At 39.2% G+C, this 14,770-nt stretch overlaps 1 protein-coding gene across 4 annotated transcripts in view; it reads left to right on the forward strand.

The window, feature by feature from the left end:
* Positions 1–14,770, forward strand: part of PDE4D (phosphodiesterase 4D) — a 1,488,864-nt gene that overhangs the window by 292,863 nt on the left and 1,181,231 nt on the right. The gene's annotated exons all lie outside the window — the stretch shown is intronic.

The following is a 14,770-nucleotide window of genomic DNA, read 5'->3' on the forward strand; positions in this document are numbered from 1 at the left end:
TCTCCCAAGCTTCCAGTCTAGGGCTACCGGATCTCCAGTAGTGACAGTCTGCCGGCATTTCTAATCCCTCTCCCCAGCTCTGTGTTGTAAAACTCTGTTCGAGGCAAGAGGACTTACACATATGGAGCCCCCATCCCCATCTTGTAGGGTAAAAGCATGGCCGACTAAGGAGAAAGGACTCCAATCACCACTCTAGTTCATAGCACAGAGAGGTTCCACACCAGAAGAGACGAGCCTAGAAGACCAGAGGCTTTTGTTTCTGGTAAGCACCCTGCTTATAAAAGCAGGGCTACTCTGAGAGAAATGGGCCACTGTCCCTTCCCCCTGATCTAGAGCAGTGTTGCAGAGATTTTTCCCATGGAGAAAGGCAGGCTCTAAGACAGAGAACTATATAGTTCTCCCCAAGGAAGAAGCTGCTACCTCCATGACAACAAAAAGGTAATTTGTAGACCAGCTTGACTTAACAGAGTGTGCCAGAGAAAGAGATAGCTAAGAGGAGTCCTTCTGGGCTTGCAACAAGCCTTGAAACCGAGTCTCAAATACTGTTGCTTAAAGGGTCCCAAGTTTAACTAGATTAGACTGTGGAGCAATTTATCCCCCAAGGCATTGTTGAAAACAGTAGAGCTAACGACCGGCAATTAGCGGAAGCCCAGAGCCAAGTATTTTACCCACAGAACTTCACAGAGATCAGGGAAAGGGTTAGTCAAAGGGAGTCCCGCTAAAACTGTCACTTCAAGGTGATTGTGAGTATGCCCAAGGCTGTGCCCTCTGAGGAGTGTGGGGAGGGTTTGCAAACTGCAGGAGAAGTAGACTTCTCTGAAATAGTCCAGCCCAATTACTGACCAGTTAAAACAAGGAAGCAACCCCTGAGTGTCCAGAGTTGCTGGAATATAGTGTCTCTAATGTCCAGTTTTCAACAAAAAAATTATGAGGCATACCAAGAAACAAGAAAGTGTGACCCCATCGACTGGAAAAAGGAGGCGGGAGAAGTTGCATTTGAGAGGACCAAGATGTCAGACTTAGCAGACAAAGATGTCAAAACAACTATTATAAATATATTTAAAGAATTGAAGAAAATCTTGCTTTAAAAAGGAAAGTATGATGACATTGTTTCGTCAAATAGTGTCAGTAAAGTGATAGAAATTGTAAAAAAATAAAGACCCAAATAGAAAATCTGGAGTTGAAAATTAAAATAACCTAAATGGAAAATTTACTAGAGAGGTTCAACAGATTTGATGTGGCAGTAGAAAAAAATCAGTAAAGATGTATTGATGGAGATTGTGCAATCTAAAGAACAGAGAGAAACAGTAATAAAGAGAAATAAACAGAACCTCAAAGAAATATGAGATAACATTAAATATAACAACATATGCATAATTGGAGTACCAGAAAGAAGAGTGAGTGGACTAGAAAAACTACTCGAAGATCACAGTATTTCTTCCTTGGGAAATTGTCTTTTCTCCTGAGAGTCTGACCTTCCTATTTTTACATTGTTAAAATTTCCCTTTGTTAAAAAAAAAAAAAAAAAGGAAATAATAGTTATAGTTGGTGGCGATTATTTTTATGGCCTTTTATTTACAAAATAAAATGTTGGTACTCCTATATTGATCTGAGAGTATTGTTTAATGTAAAAAAATTATTTCATAAAATCCTAAATTTGGGAAACACTGGTTTAAAAATTAAATCTCTCTTCAGTGGCCCTTGGAACCTGACAGCTTTAAGAAAAATAATAACTATTAAAGTTTTAACATTAGGAGGGTATTATAGATCTTCAAGTGCCTTCCAGAATACTTATTACATGGTAGATTTAATGAATACAATTTACAGTGAATGACACACAGGGATCACGAGTATGTGACTTGCTTTTGGAATGTGTGCATGTGTGTGTGTGCAAGAGTGTGTGTAGTGTGTATGTGTTTGTGTGTGTGTGTGGCTGGCCATGGCCTCCTTCTGCTGTTCTCCTTTAAGACTCTATAGCTACATCTAATATGTATGAGTTCATTTGTTTCTTGCTAGCCTTCTATCCATGAGATTTTGCTTTGAAATACTTATATGGGTTCTGATCTTTTAGTTGAGTTTCAGAAATCCTCTCCTCCAAGTATTAAGGGATAAGTGGAATTATTTAAAACCCCCTCCTTCAGTTTTCAGTGATATTTTCATTGGTGGTATGTCTGTTGTTGCATTTGCTTGTGTTCACTATTTTGATTTCCAAGTTTTCATTACATTTTCATGTTTCTTCTTCTCAGTGTCTGAAGACCTTTTAAATAATTTTATTGTTCTCTTTTACCCTCTGCACTGACATTTTTATTTCTTGGAGAGAAACTTGAATACACATTAGCTCAACAGAGCAGGTTTCAGTTTACCTTACCTATTCCATAGGTGAGTCTGAGACTTCTTTATGTGTTGTGAACAGTTAGGTCCTTGCTGATGGCTAAGACAATGCTTAGTAATAATTATGCTTCCTGGACCTTTGTGAAATAACCTGTTTTACCCCAATTCAGCACACGGTGGTTGAGAAACCTCTGTAGTCTTTTTTGTTGGAAATATGTCTACAGAAGGATGTAGAGCCTGACAGTGGTGCAGATCATGGGCTCTGAGACACCATCCTGTCTCTTTTGGTGTTTCAAGAGCACACCTTTGATGTGGTTTCACAAGTTTGAATTTACCCACTTGATACAAAGGAGTAAAACTGTAGTATTTTGGCCCCTCATGTTCGACTAAGGCAAAAAACATCAATGCTAGAAAAATTATTGCTGATCCTCTCAGTAATCCAAGGAGAACTGACCGCAGATTTAAAGGATTTTTTTTTAAAGATTTTATTTATTTATTTGAGAGAGAGAGAATGAGAGAGAGAGAGCACATGAGAAGGGGGAGGGTCAGAGGGAGAAGCAGACTCCCCGCCGAGCAGGGAGCCCGATGCAGGACTCCATCCAGGGACTCCAGGATCATAACCTGAGCCGAAGGCAGTCGCTTAACCAACTGAGCCACCCAGGCGCCCAGATTTAAAGGATTTAATGTTGCAAGAAAGTAGGATTATTTGTTCACTCAAAAGGCTTTCCACAACCTGCTTGAATCCCTATCAGCAACTAAATTACTGTCTTCTGAGAACAGAACCGTAATGATAACCAGAGTATTGCTTAATATCTGCTGCTATTTTAAAGTATTTCCTACCATGTTTCATTGTGTCTTAATGTTACTAAACAGTATATCATAATTGCTTAAAACTGCTTTAATTTTTAAAGCACTTTAAATTTACATATCCTACTGAGCCACTCAGTGCATGAAGCCCTAAAATGTCAAAGTGGTTCTTTTTTTTACAAATAACATAGTTAGAAATAGTTGGTTATAGATCCTATTTGTGAGAAATCAGCTTTGAACAGGCTCGCAAGAGAATGATTAGAGGGAATTTATTAAACAATTAATTGACTAAGGGAACTGGTCCCGCACTATGGCAGCCCACAGCAGGCTGTCTCCAACCTTTGCTGTCTGCATTGGTCATTTTTGGCACATAATCGCTTAAACTATTATGCAACTGCTTCAATTATTAATATTGCATTTCCGTAGCTGAACTGTGACCTTGTTTTTATGCTGGCCATCACAGTGCCAAAATCAGAGCTGGCAATATTATAGAGGCTGAAGACAGGAGGATTTGGGGTCATCATTCTGAGAGGTCACTGCTGGACTTATAGCAGAGAATGGCTTGATAGGATTATTATGGTCTCGTTTGAATAATTTACTGTGACACTTTGGGGTGTGTGTTTTTCTATACAATGTTTGGTTACTTTGTCTCTTTGACATGTTATGGTATATTGCTTCAGGTTGGGTTTTGTTGGTTTTAAGTGATGATAATCCAACTTAAATGAATTTGATCACTGAAAAGTCCAGGGGGTAGGTCACGACCCAAGAGATATCATTGGGACTGTGTCTCTGTCATTCTGCTCATTTTTCCCTTGTACTGGCATCACCCAAGCAGACTCCAGGCACATGAACATGTTACCAACTTACATACTTTGCTATGAGGTTCACATCGTATTGCTTCAGAATCCTCAATAAAATGACAGCTTCTCTAAGTTTTATTTTTTCAGATTTATTTATTTTTGAGAGGGAGAGTGCACACAAGTGGCAGAAGGGGCAGAGGGAGAGAATCTTCCAGCAGACTCCCCACTGAGTGTGGAGACCGCCCCTGAGAGCATGACCTGAGCTGAAACCAATGGACTGAACTACTCGGGTGCCCCTGTTCTAATAGTTTTAATGAAAGTCTCAGGATTGAATCTCTCGAGATTCTCATGTAGGTCACATGACCATCGTTGAACACATCACAGTGATCAGGGAAATGTCATACACCAAGATTGCCTGAGATGGGGAAATGTGGTTTTCCCAAGTTAGATCATGATGTCACCATTGGAAAATGGGAGAATAAATTAGTTCCCCCCCATACATAATTTTAATTTGTTCCTACCTTTATGAATTATTCCCAATTTCATCTGCTTTCTTTTTCTACATGAACATGCATTCTCTTTCCTCTGTAGCAAGCTTGTACATTTTAGCATCCCCCAGGTCATCACTACATTATCCATGCAAGCAGGTGGGAGCAGTGAGAGACCAGTGGAAAGAAAAACCTTAAGCCCTATTCATGCCAGAGCCAAGGGTTTCATCTGACATCTTCCAGAGCCTTTGCCAAAGCCTACCTAATTCTGATGGATGATGTTTACCATACCATTGCTTTCCAAGCTTCAGTTCACTTTAGGCTGCCAAGTGATTTTGGAAAACTCCTCAAGGAAAGTTTTGTAAACATAATAGAGGCTGAGACCTTTTCTTGTGCTATCCAACTCATTTAGCCTAACATTTTCTTCTCTACCGTTGACCTGAAGTTCTCCTCTTTAGTAAAACATCGTGACAGTCAAAATTTTTTTCATACAGAAAGAAGTTCCCAAGTACGTTGTTCTTATATCAAGTGGAATTGAAATCAATGCCCCACACTGTTGTTTTTGCCAAAACAATGGTGAGTTACACCAGTGGTCATAGTGCCTTTTCTAATGGCAAAGAAAGATCTAGAATGATTCACCCACGCAGGATATGGGTAGGTCTCAAGGAATGAGGAACACAATACTAGAATAAATTTCCCCAACGCAAAAGATATATTATGTTGTCCCATAATTAGCCTGAGTGCAATATTCAGGAATAGGGGTTTGTTTTTAATTCAGAACCTCTCTTTTGGTAACTTTATTAAATGATATCCAAAAAAACTCCATTATGTCAATGTAATTAAAAACTCATTTGAAAATGAGTAAAGCCCTCAAGGAGTTTTTAAGTATTTTTAGATTCACGTGTCAGTTTTATTTTAAAGCTGCAGGGTATTTTTTTGATTTTTACTTTTCTTAATTTATTGTTAATTAAAAACAAAATGAACCATAAGCGCAAAATCTACATTGTAGCCAGCATAGACTCCCACGAGGCTTGTTGTCCTGGACATTCTGATGTGTTTTTTCCTTTGAGGAGTTTGGGTGTTATGTGGTCAGCACTATCCAAACAATTAATGTAATAGAGTGAAAATGTCCCTTCAGCAGAAATAGCTCCTTCTGAGATGAGTCTAAACTGCCTTTAGATTGAAGAAGAGTTATGTAAGACCATTTCTGTCCAAAATGATTGGGCTGAATTCTAATGAAACTTTGCTGAATAACTGCTACATTGCAGCTGTGGAAGTATTCAAACTCAAGTGTTGATTCTTGCTACTTGATCAACTACTTTAGAACTAGGTTCCTGAAAGCTAGACCCAAGTATTTGTTCAGAGAAGTTAGTTGTATAGGAATTTACTTTTGATGGTTAAGTGGGCGGTCACTTGGGATGTGAGCATTTTAGTTGTTAAGGCCTTTGTTGAAGGAGATCTGTCTGATAGTATGGATTTTTCCAGTGGCTTTGGTAAGTAATGGTATCTTAAACAATTTAGAAGATCTTTTATGAATTGGGAATAAAGGGTACCTGTATCTTCTTAACTTCTCTGAAATAATCTGAAAACTTCAGTTTCAGGTCTAAATGTTTTTCTTGTAATCTTGCACTGTAAAATACTTTTATTTTACCTGTCTCCAAGAAGTTTGCAGTCGAGCAACTCTGGTGGCCTAATCTGAGGAGAATACGTGATTGACAAGCATAAAGCTTTATAAGAAAAGTATATTTGTTAACCTTGTGAGAGGAATGACTTAATTTTGTGGTTTTCATTTCTGAGTGCAAACAATGCATCATCAACTTTAAAAAGTAATACTAGAGAAATATTGTATTAAAAGAGTACTGAGGGGTGCCTGGATGGCTCAGTTGGTTGAGTGTCTGGCTCTTGGTTTCTGCTCAGGTCATGATCTCATAGGTCGAGGGAAGGAGCACCGTGTCAGGGTCCGTGTTCAGTGGGGTGTCTGCTTGAAGATTCTATCCCTCTGTCCCTCCCCTGATTTGCATGTGCTTTCTCTGTCAAATAAATAAATCTTAAAAAAAAAAAAAGAATAGTGAAGCACTGAAGTGAGTATATCCAAGCTGCCAGAATGTGTATTATTTATGAGTGGTGAGTTGCATATACTTCTACTAGTAAACTGTAGTCTTCTAGAGTCTCAGAATTCTCAACTTATGATTCTTCGCCTTTTTATTTTAAGCAGAAGAAAGAAAATACTGATATTAAAAAATACCGTTAATTTATATAGAACTAAAAAAATTACTACTTAATTATTCTTAGTTCTTAGATGCTCCTTTATAACTACATTCAAACTACCCTGCAACTTAATGGCTTAAAAAATAACCATTTTTACTATTCTCATGATTCTTTAACTTGGACTGGGTTCAGCATGCAATCACTTTCCTGGTGGTATTGGTGGTCACTCACGTGGCTATATCCAGCTGGCAGGCCAGCTGTGGTCTGGTGCTAGGCTCAGTTGGGATGCTTGAATGACTGGGCTTCTCTCTTTTCACATGGTGTTTGAGGCAATCTCTCCAGTGGTTCAACCCCTTACATGGTAGCTCAGGATACCCAAGAGTAGAGGAGTAGAAGTTTCCAGGCCTTTGTAATGCTTGGGCCTGGTATTGGAACTGGGTTACTTCCATAGCATTTGTTGGTTAAAGGGATTATATAAGGCCATCCCAGTCAAACAGAGAGAGTTTTAAAGAAGGAGGGATTGAATGGCAATGTTAAATACTACAAAAGGGTCAAATAAGAGGAGGAATGACAAATGCCCATTGCATTTACTGACAAAGAGAAGTTACCTCTCTTGATAACCTTTCCAAAACTGAGTAGAGATGGTGAGGTATGTCATACTGAGGTAACTGAAGAGTGAGGAAGCAGTGAGGGGAAAAAGCAGATAAGGAATGTGACTCTTTAAAAAATTTTTTTTTAAATTTATTTACTTTAGAAAGAGATCGCAGGGGGAGGGGCAGAGGGAGAGGGAGAGAAGGTCTTAAGCAGACTCCACGCTGAGTACAGAGCCTGATGTGGGGCTTGATCTCACAACCCTGAGGTCACAACCTGAGCCAAAACCGAGAGTTGGATGCTTAATCGACTGCACCACCCAGGCACCCAGAATTTCAACTCTAAAAAGGTGTGGCTATGAGTGAGAAAGAGCTAGAAGGTGCTTATAGTATGAGGTGAAGTTTTGGAGGGATCAGAGAGAAGAGATAATGGGGAGAAGAGAGAGTATAGGAGCACAACTGAAAGGATTGTTTTAAGGAGGACATACCCTTTCTCTTTGGTAATTTCCTTAGCTAGTAAGCCTCTAATTCAGAAGTGGCTACCCTTTCTGAGGTTGTATTTAAATTTTTTTGTTTTATGCTCTTATTTCCTAAATAATAGGAATAAGGGTAATAATAATGATAAGGGTAATAATAGTTGTCAAGAACCATGAAGAATCTGAGTTGTGCCTTACTTATAAGCTAAGATGTTAGCTTGACATAGTTTCAGTAATGCTACCAGAAGACATGAGACTCCTGGGTCAGAGACAAAGGCCATGATGACTCATGACATTGCAAGCAATGTGAGCTTTAAGTTGGTGTCATTTACCCTTTACCCTTTCCCCCCACGTTTTTTGGAGGCAAAGTGGAGCAGCCACGTTGGATGCTGCACACACACAGTAGGTCTGCATCTCAGTCAAGGAACTCTGAGCTTAGGGAACCTGAATCTTTTTTAATAGGCTGCAGCAAACCTGACCAACATTTGTCCTAGAGTGAAGCATTATCAGTATTATATTGGGCAATAGGCAGAACTTCCCTCTGCTCCAGATGAAAACACTGTTTTTCTCTCTCTTTTCTAAGACTCTTGGCTCTACAAACATCTTTGAAAATATACATCTGACCTAAAGCTTTCAGAGTCTCTGCTAAGAAGATGTGCAGAAATGTGGAAGACTTACGGAGAATTGTCTACCAACAATTTTAGTTGGGTTTTATAGGCAGCACCTGTGTGTTAGGCATGACACTTATTTTTTGTTGTTGTTGTTAAAGATTTTATTTATTTATTTGACACAGAGAGAGCACTAGCGCAGGGGGCGTGCCAGAAGAAGAGGGAGAAGCAGGCTCCCCACTGAGCAGGGAGCCCAATATTGGGCTCGATCCCAGGGTCCTGGGATCATGACCTAAGCTGAAGGCAGCCGCTTAACCGACTGAGCCACCCAGGCACCTCAGACATGACACTTCTTACATTTATTTTCTAGTCCAGTGCTCACACAGCTTTATGAAATACTGTATTAGTCGGTCTGCCATAAGAAAATACCACAGACTGGGTGCCTTAAACAACAGATATTTTCTCCTAGTTCTGGAGGCTGTAAGTCTAATTTCAAGGTGTTGGCGTGGTTACTTTCCACTGAAGCCCCTCTTCCTGGTTTTTAGATGGCTTCCTCCTCACGTGGCCTTTCCTCTGTTCCCGTGCATTCCTGGTGCCTCTTCTTCTTCTTATGAGGGCACCAGTTGTATGGATGAGAGACCTACCGGTATGAACTCATTTAACCTTAAATACCCTTTAAAAGTCCTATTTCTAAATACATTCACATTGAGGATTGAGGCTTCAACCTAAGAATATTAAGGGACGTAATTGAGTCCACAACAGATACTAAATGCTGTGCATTACTTACTGTAACTATTTTTCAGGTGAGAAAACTGAAGCTTAGGGAGGGTAAGGCACCTGAACAAGATCACACAAGTCAAAGGGATGGAATGGGCTTTGAACTGAACTCCAGACTGACTCCAGCCCATGAGCTTAACCACTCTCCTACAGAGCTAGAGTGAATACATTTGTATTTCAGGGGAAGAAGTGATTTCTTAGCTTTTGAATCAGAGCCACTGATCTTGTGAAAGAATATTACCGTATGAGCCACACAGTTCATGAGCCAGACTTTCTCCCTCCCCAACTCCTTCCTTTTTCACTCCCCTCCCTCCTTCCTATCACACAATCATCAGCATGTAGTTACTGAATGCCACTATGGCCAGGTGCCAAGGATCCATCAATCAACAAAATCAATTCCCTCACCTCATGAAAGGTGTATCTTTGGTATTGTGTGAAAGACTTTTACTATTCCTCTTCACCTATTCCTAGTCTTTAGATATTTATATTTTCTGCATAACTGAAATGGAAAAGGAACTAACAGTTACCAAGTATCAACTATATATTAACCATATCCACTTATATATTATTATTTCATTCAATAACTGATGGTTTATTAGCATAGATGGGAGACTTTTCTATCAGAAATCTTTAATTCTGATTGTACAAATGTGTGTGTGTATGTATATATGTGTGTGTATATATATATATATATTTTGCTATTGAATCTTTGCAAGTTCAAGTGTTTAGCTGTGATGATGTGGTTATGAAGAATGTACATACTTGTGTGTATCTACGTATGTATATATTTGTATATTTTTCCCTTTTTGTGTCCGGTGGTCACAATAGGTGGTCAGTGCAAAGACTGATTGGAAGTTATTACAACACAGACAGCTATCTTCAAGCTTACTGTCTTGGGTGGTGATGTTGGAATCAATCAGTTTAACACAGTTTACATAGGTTCAGGGAGGACAGCTAAGGATTGAGGGGTGTCAGATGGCATTGGTGATGAAGGGAGTTTGGGGGAATATTAAAGTAGAACTCCAACCTGTACCAATATTGAAGTTATGTCCGAGCTTTGGGGAACTCTTTCAGCCTGATTTCTTCTGGTTCCAGCCTGTTTTGTTCTAGCTATTGGCATCTGTGTAGGTTTTGTCTGTATATGATTTTCCTTGCAGTGTAAAAAAGGGTTGTTTAAAGTGCACTTGAAAGAAGAACTTTTCTCAATTGAAAAAGTAAACAACTGTATTTTAAGATGTCTTTTCTACATTTATAAAACTATTTGGAGTCAAGACAGTGCATTAAAGCTCACATTTTTGTAAGGGTTGATCCCAACTGGTCTTTTTTTTTTCCTTTGGGTTTTCTGGGGCACCATATTTTATTTATTTGAGCAGCTGTGATTTGGAATGCATGATTCACTGTTACTTTACTATTATAGTTCTACTCTCTTGAAATCTACTTTTTATAGTCTGCAACTGGGGATTAACAAATTAACTTTGCTGTCACCAGATTGACAGGGATACAAAGAAAGATTTCTTAACACAGTCACTTTAAAGAACTATTCATGTCAATAAAAAGTGAAGTCATAATAGTCAATCTATATGTTGTTATTTTTTTACTTTTGAGAGAGAGCATGCATACATGTGTGATTTGGTGGGGGGCTGGAGGGGCAGAGGGAGAGGGAGAGAGAATCTGTTTTGGATGTTTTGCCTTTATATATTCTATTACATTTTCTGGATTTACTATTATTATCTGTTGTTTTTTTTCTAGATCTGTTAAACTTTCATATCCATATACTGATTCATTAAAATTCCTGGCTGATGTGCTACAAGAGGATTTTGGCAAATAAGATGTTTAAAATTAAGCTTCAATATGCATGACTGTAGCCAGAGTTCATTGTAACCAAAAGGAAGTTTTGTCAGAACGTAGTTGCAATAATTGAATTGCATTTTGTTGCAGTTATAAAACAAGCATGAAAGCACCGGTGTCCCAGTAGTTGAGAGTCTGAACTGTAAGCCTGGTGATGTAGGTTAGAGTACCCGTCACTGTGGGACCTTCTCTAAGTTGTTTGATCCCTCTGTCACAGTCTCTTTATCTATAAAATAGATGTAATAATTGATCTACCTCATAGGGTTTTTATTGTAGTTAATAAAATAAAATGGATAAAGCACCTAGTACAGTGTTAGGTACCAAAGAAATGAAAGGTAGCTTTTAATTACTAGTATATCTGAATTAGAGCCCCAGAGAGTGCCCTTGTTGGAATTCAATGAAATAAGTGGGGTTCTCAGCTTTGCAGGTCCAGTAATTGATTTGTATCCTTGCTCTTAGATTTAATCAGCTCACGGTCTTTGAGAGAAGGAATTGAACAAACTCATGGGTGACTAATGTAAAAGCCTCATTTATAAAAGTGACAGAATAATTATTTTGAGGCAAGTCGTGAGATGATTTTTTTTTTTCCCTGCAGTCCCTTTTACCTGTAGTCCTCTCTACTTCTGATCTAGATTTTGGTCTCCCTGCCTCAGAAGAAAATCTCCAGTAGACCATGGAAGGAAAAAATATATATATATTAATAGCCTTTGAGTTTTGACTTCTAAAGCCCTGGCCTAAATTCTAGGCACACAAGAAAATTTATTCAGGCAAGTCCTGTTTGTTGTGGTTGCTGGGTAAAGATGAGTATCCTCCTGGCTTGGGCAGAACAGAAGGCCTGGGGAAGATGGAGTAAATGTGGGTGTTGGTCTTTGAGGAAAAAAGCTCCCTGCCCTGCAGCATATTCCACAGCTGAATCTCCAAGAGGTGGTGATAAAAGCCCAAAATGATATGGGGCTCCAAGAACAGTGAGTACCTGTGCTTTGCTTCCCAGGTGGGAATTACATAACATCCTGGGAAGGTTTGACACAATTTGAGTAGGGATGATAGTATATAGCATGGCATGAGGTGATAATGTAGGCCAAGAGAATTTGAGTTAACCTTACTGAGTTTCTTACGACACCATCAGTGGTTTGAAAAAGTTGCTGTTTCCAAGCCAGATTAAAGAGGGCCATAAAGTCTTTTCTTCTTCCCATTGAGAGGCAGAATCTAATTCTCCTCCCTTCAAATGAAGGTTGGTCTAGTGGCTTAGCCGCCCCCTAGAATGCAATAGAAGTGAGCTTCTGTGACTTTCAAGCTAGTTAACAAGTTGAGCAGCTTTCACTTGGCTGTCTTAGAATGCTGCCTTAGGGGAAAGCCAGCTGTCATGGAAGAAGTGTGACCACCCTGCTGGAGAGCCTACCTAGGACTGCCTGGATGGGGAGCAGGGACCAGCTAAGCTCAGCCAACCATCCATCCCCACCAGGACAACAGGCATGTGAGTGAAACTGTCTTGGACTTCCAAACCAGCCTAGCTACCAGCCAGATACCACCAAGTGTTCCCAGGGGAGGCAGAAGAAAGACCCAGCCCAGCCCATGAAGATCTGACCTACAGGTCATGAACATAGTAAAATTATTGTTGTAAGTTTTGGGTGGTTTTCTCTACCACAATAGATAACCAGTACACAGCTCTTCAGCTGCCCTCAGAATTGTGTAGAAGTTGGTAGAGAGAGTTGTCTAATTTTGATCTGAAGAAGCCATTTGGTCAGAGAGGAATTCATAGGCTAATTTGTGTGGAGATGATTATGAAATCCTTTCCCTCAAAAGACCTCACAGAGAGGAACATCTGTTCCTAAATACTGACAGGAAAACCCCACTTATTTGCTCATTAGTAGTGGACATTAGTGTGGACAAATGTTGTTGGAGAAGAAACTTTAATACTGCCTTGATTTGGAGTTCTACAACATGGCGGCTCTGCCAGCCATCCATTCTCTAAATCTCAGTTGCTACAAGCAAAGATGAGGGGAGGGGAAGGTGGGGAGCCTTGATTTCAGTGGGAAAATCTTCCTATGACAGAGGAACCCATCATTTGACTGAACTATACCTTGAAGTGACTAAGTTGGTTATTAGCCACTAGAAAAATGGAGTTTAAGATAGGAATTAAGTACAGTAATAGAAAAATGAAAATTTGTTTTTTTTAGTACAAATAAGTTTGTTTCTTGTGAAATCATTATCTGCCGTATTAATTAAATATGTAATGTACTACTGGTAACCCAATTAGAATGTCATCATTATCTGATTAGCTCATCTCTTCCTGGGTCCGTTTATTCTTTTACAGTGGGAACTGCTTCTTGTGTTGGGATCCAAGTCCTCAGGTCTGCTCCAGTGTGTACCCCTGTGGGAAGCTGAAGTAGTCATCAGGCTGTTTGGTTATCATGGGGTCTGAACAAAGGTAAAAGGAGAATTTCTGTCATCTAGGCCATGATAAACAGACCTGATGATTCACCTCTGCCCCACAATAGAGAACACCTCTTTAAGTGATTAGAATTCTTGTGCTGTGCCCTGCTCCTCATTCAATATTGTTCTCTCCTCTACATACTAAATAAATTATAGGAAATTCTGGCTCCCTAGTTACCTTTTATCTCTTTCTAATGTGACCATTCCACCATTAATGGTAAGTTGAGTCTGTAGATATGTTTACACTGTTAATTAGGTTATGCTCAAGGCTTGCATGTTTTTGGCTTTGTTAACATTACGTCTTCTAAGATTATCTCCTCAGACCTTAGATTTAATTTACTTTGTGTTGATTTTGCTAATTTAACTCATATCTCACTGTTGCCTCCATGTTCTGCCTAAGAAGGTTACTCTATTCCCATCCTATACTGTAAGACTTTCAGTGCAATGCCAAGTAAAAATCCTAATAAATAAGAAAGGGGAAGTACGACATATTTTCTCCTAGAAAATGAAAGGAAGAGAAACTTTTAACATCTCATTATAAATTTCTATCACCATAACTAAACTATAGGTTATAATGTGCATTTTATAAGTCCTATGTTTGAAAGAGCTCAGGGTTACTACTATTCATAAGTTTTGAAGGGAAAAATCTGTTCATTTGTTTATTAACTTTTTAATCAAGCATTTATTAATCCCTGATTAGTATCAAACTCCATGGTAGGTGTTTTTTACAGTCTTGTGAAAGGAGTGTAAATACTACATAAAATATCAGGCACACAGTAAGCACATGAAATGCTGAATATCATTAGTCACCACTGAAATCTAAATTAAAATCCCAATGAAATGTGGCTATACACCTACTAGAATGCTAAAGTAAAAAAGACTGATGATACCAAGTGTTGGTGAAAATGAACAATTTGTAACTATGGGAGTATAAAATGGGACAACTACCTTGGGAAATTTTTAGTATCCCTTAAAACATTGAACATACATGTACCCTATAATCCACCAATTCCACTCCTAGATTGTAGTAGTTACCTGCATTATGGATTATAGATTCCCAGACCAAAATGGCTTAGAACAACAGTAAACATTTATTATCTCATATAGTCTCTGGGAGTCAGAAATTCAGGGACACACTTAGCTAGGTGGTTTGGCCACAAGATATCACATGAAGTTTCAGTTAATGTGTTGGCCAGGGCCACAGTCACTTGAAAGCTGAACTGGGGCTGGAGGTTCTGCTTCAAAGATGGCATACTCCCATGACTGACAAGTTGAGGGTGGCAGTTGGCAAGAGACCTCAGATCCTTGCCATGTGTATTCTGCCATATCCCTTCTTGAGTGTCCTCCTGGCAGCTGGTGTCCCCCAGAGTGAATGATCCTAGAGAGAGGAAGGTAGCAGCTTTT

Source organism: Callorhinus ursinus, unplaced genomic scaffold (assembly GCF_003265705.2).
Source record: "Callorhinus ursinus isolate GAN/ISIS: 27379988/994484 unplaced genomic scaffold, GSC_fseal_2.0 scaffold23, whole genome shotgun sequence".
In the NCBI taxonomy this organism is placed as follows: domain Eukaryota; kingdom Metazoa; phylum Chordata; class Mammalia; order Carnivora; family Otariidae; genus Callorhinus; species Callorhinus ursinus.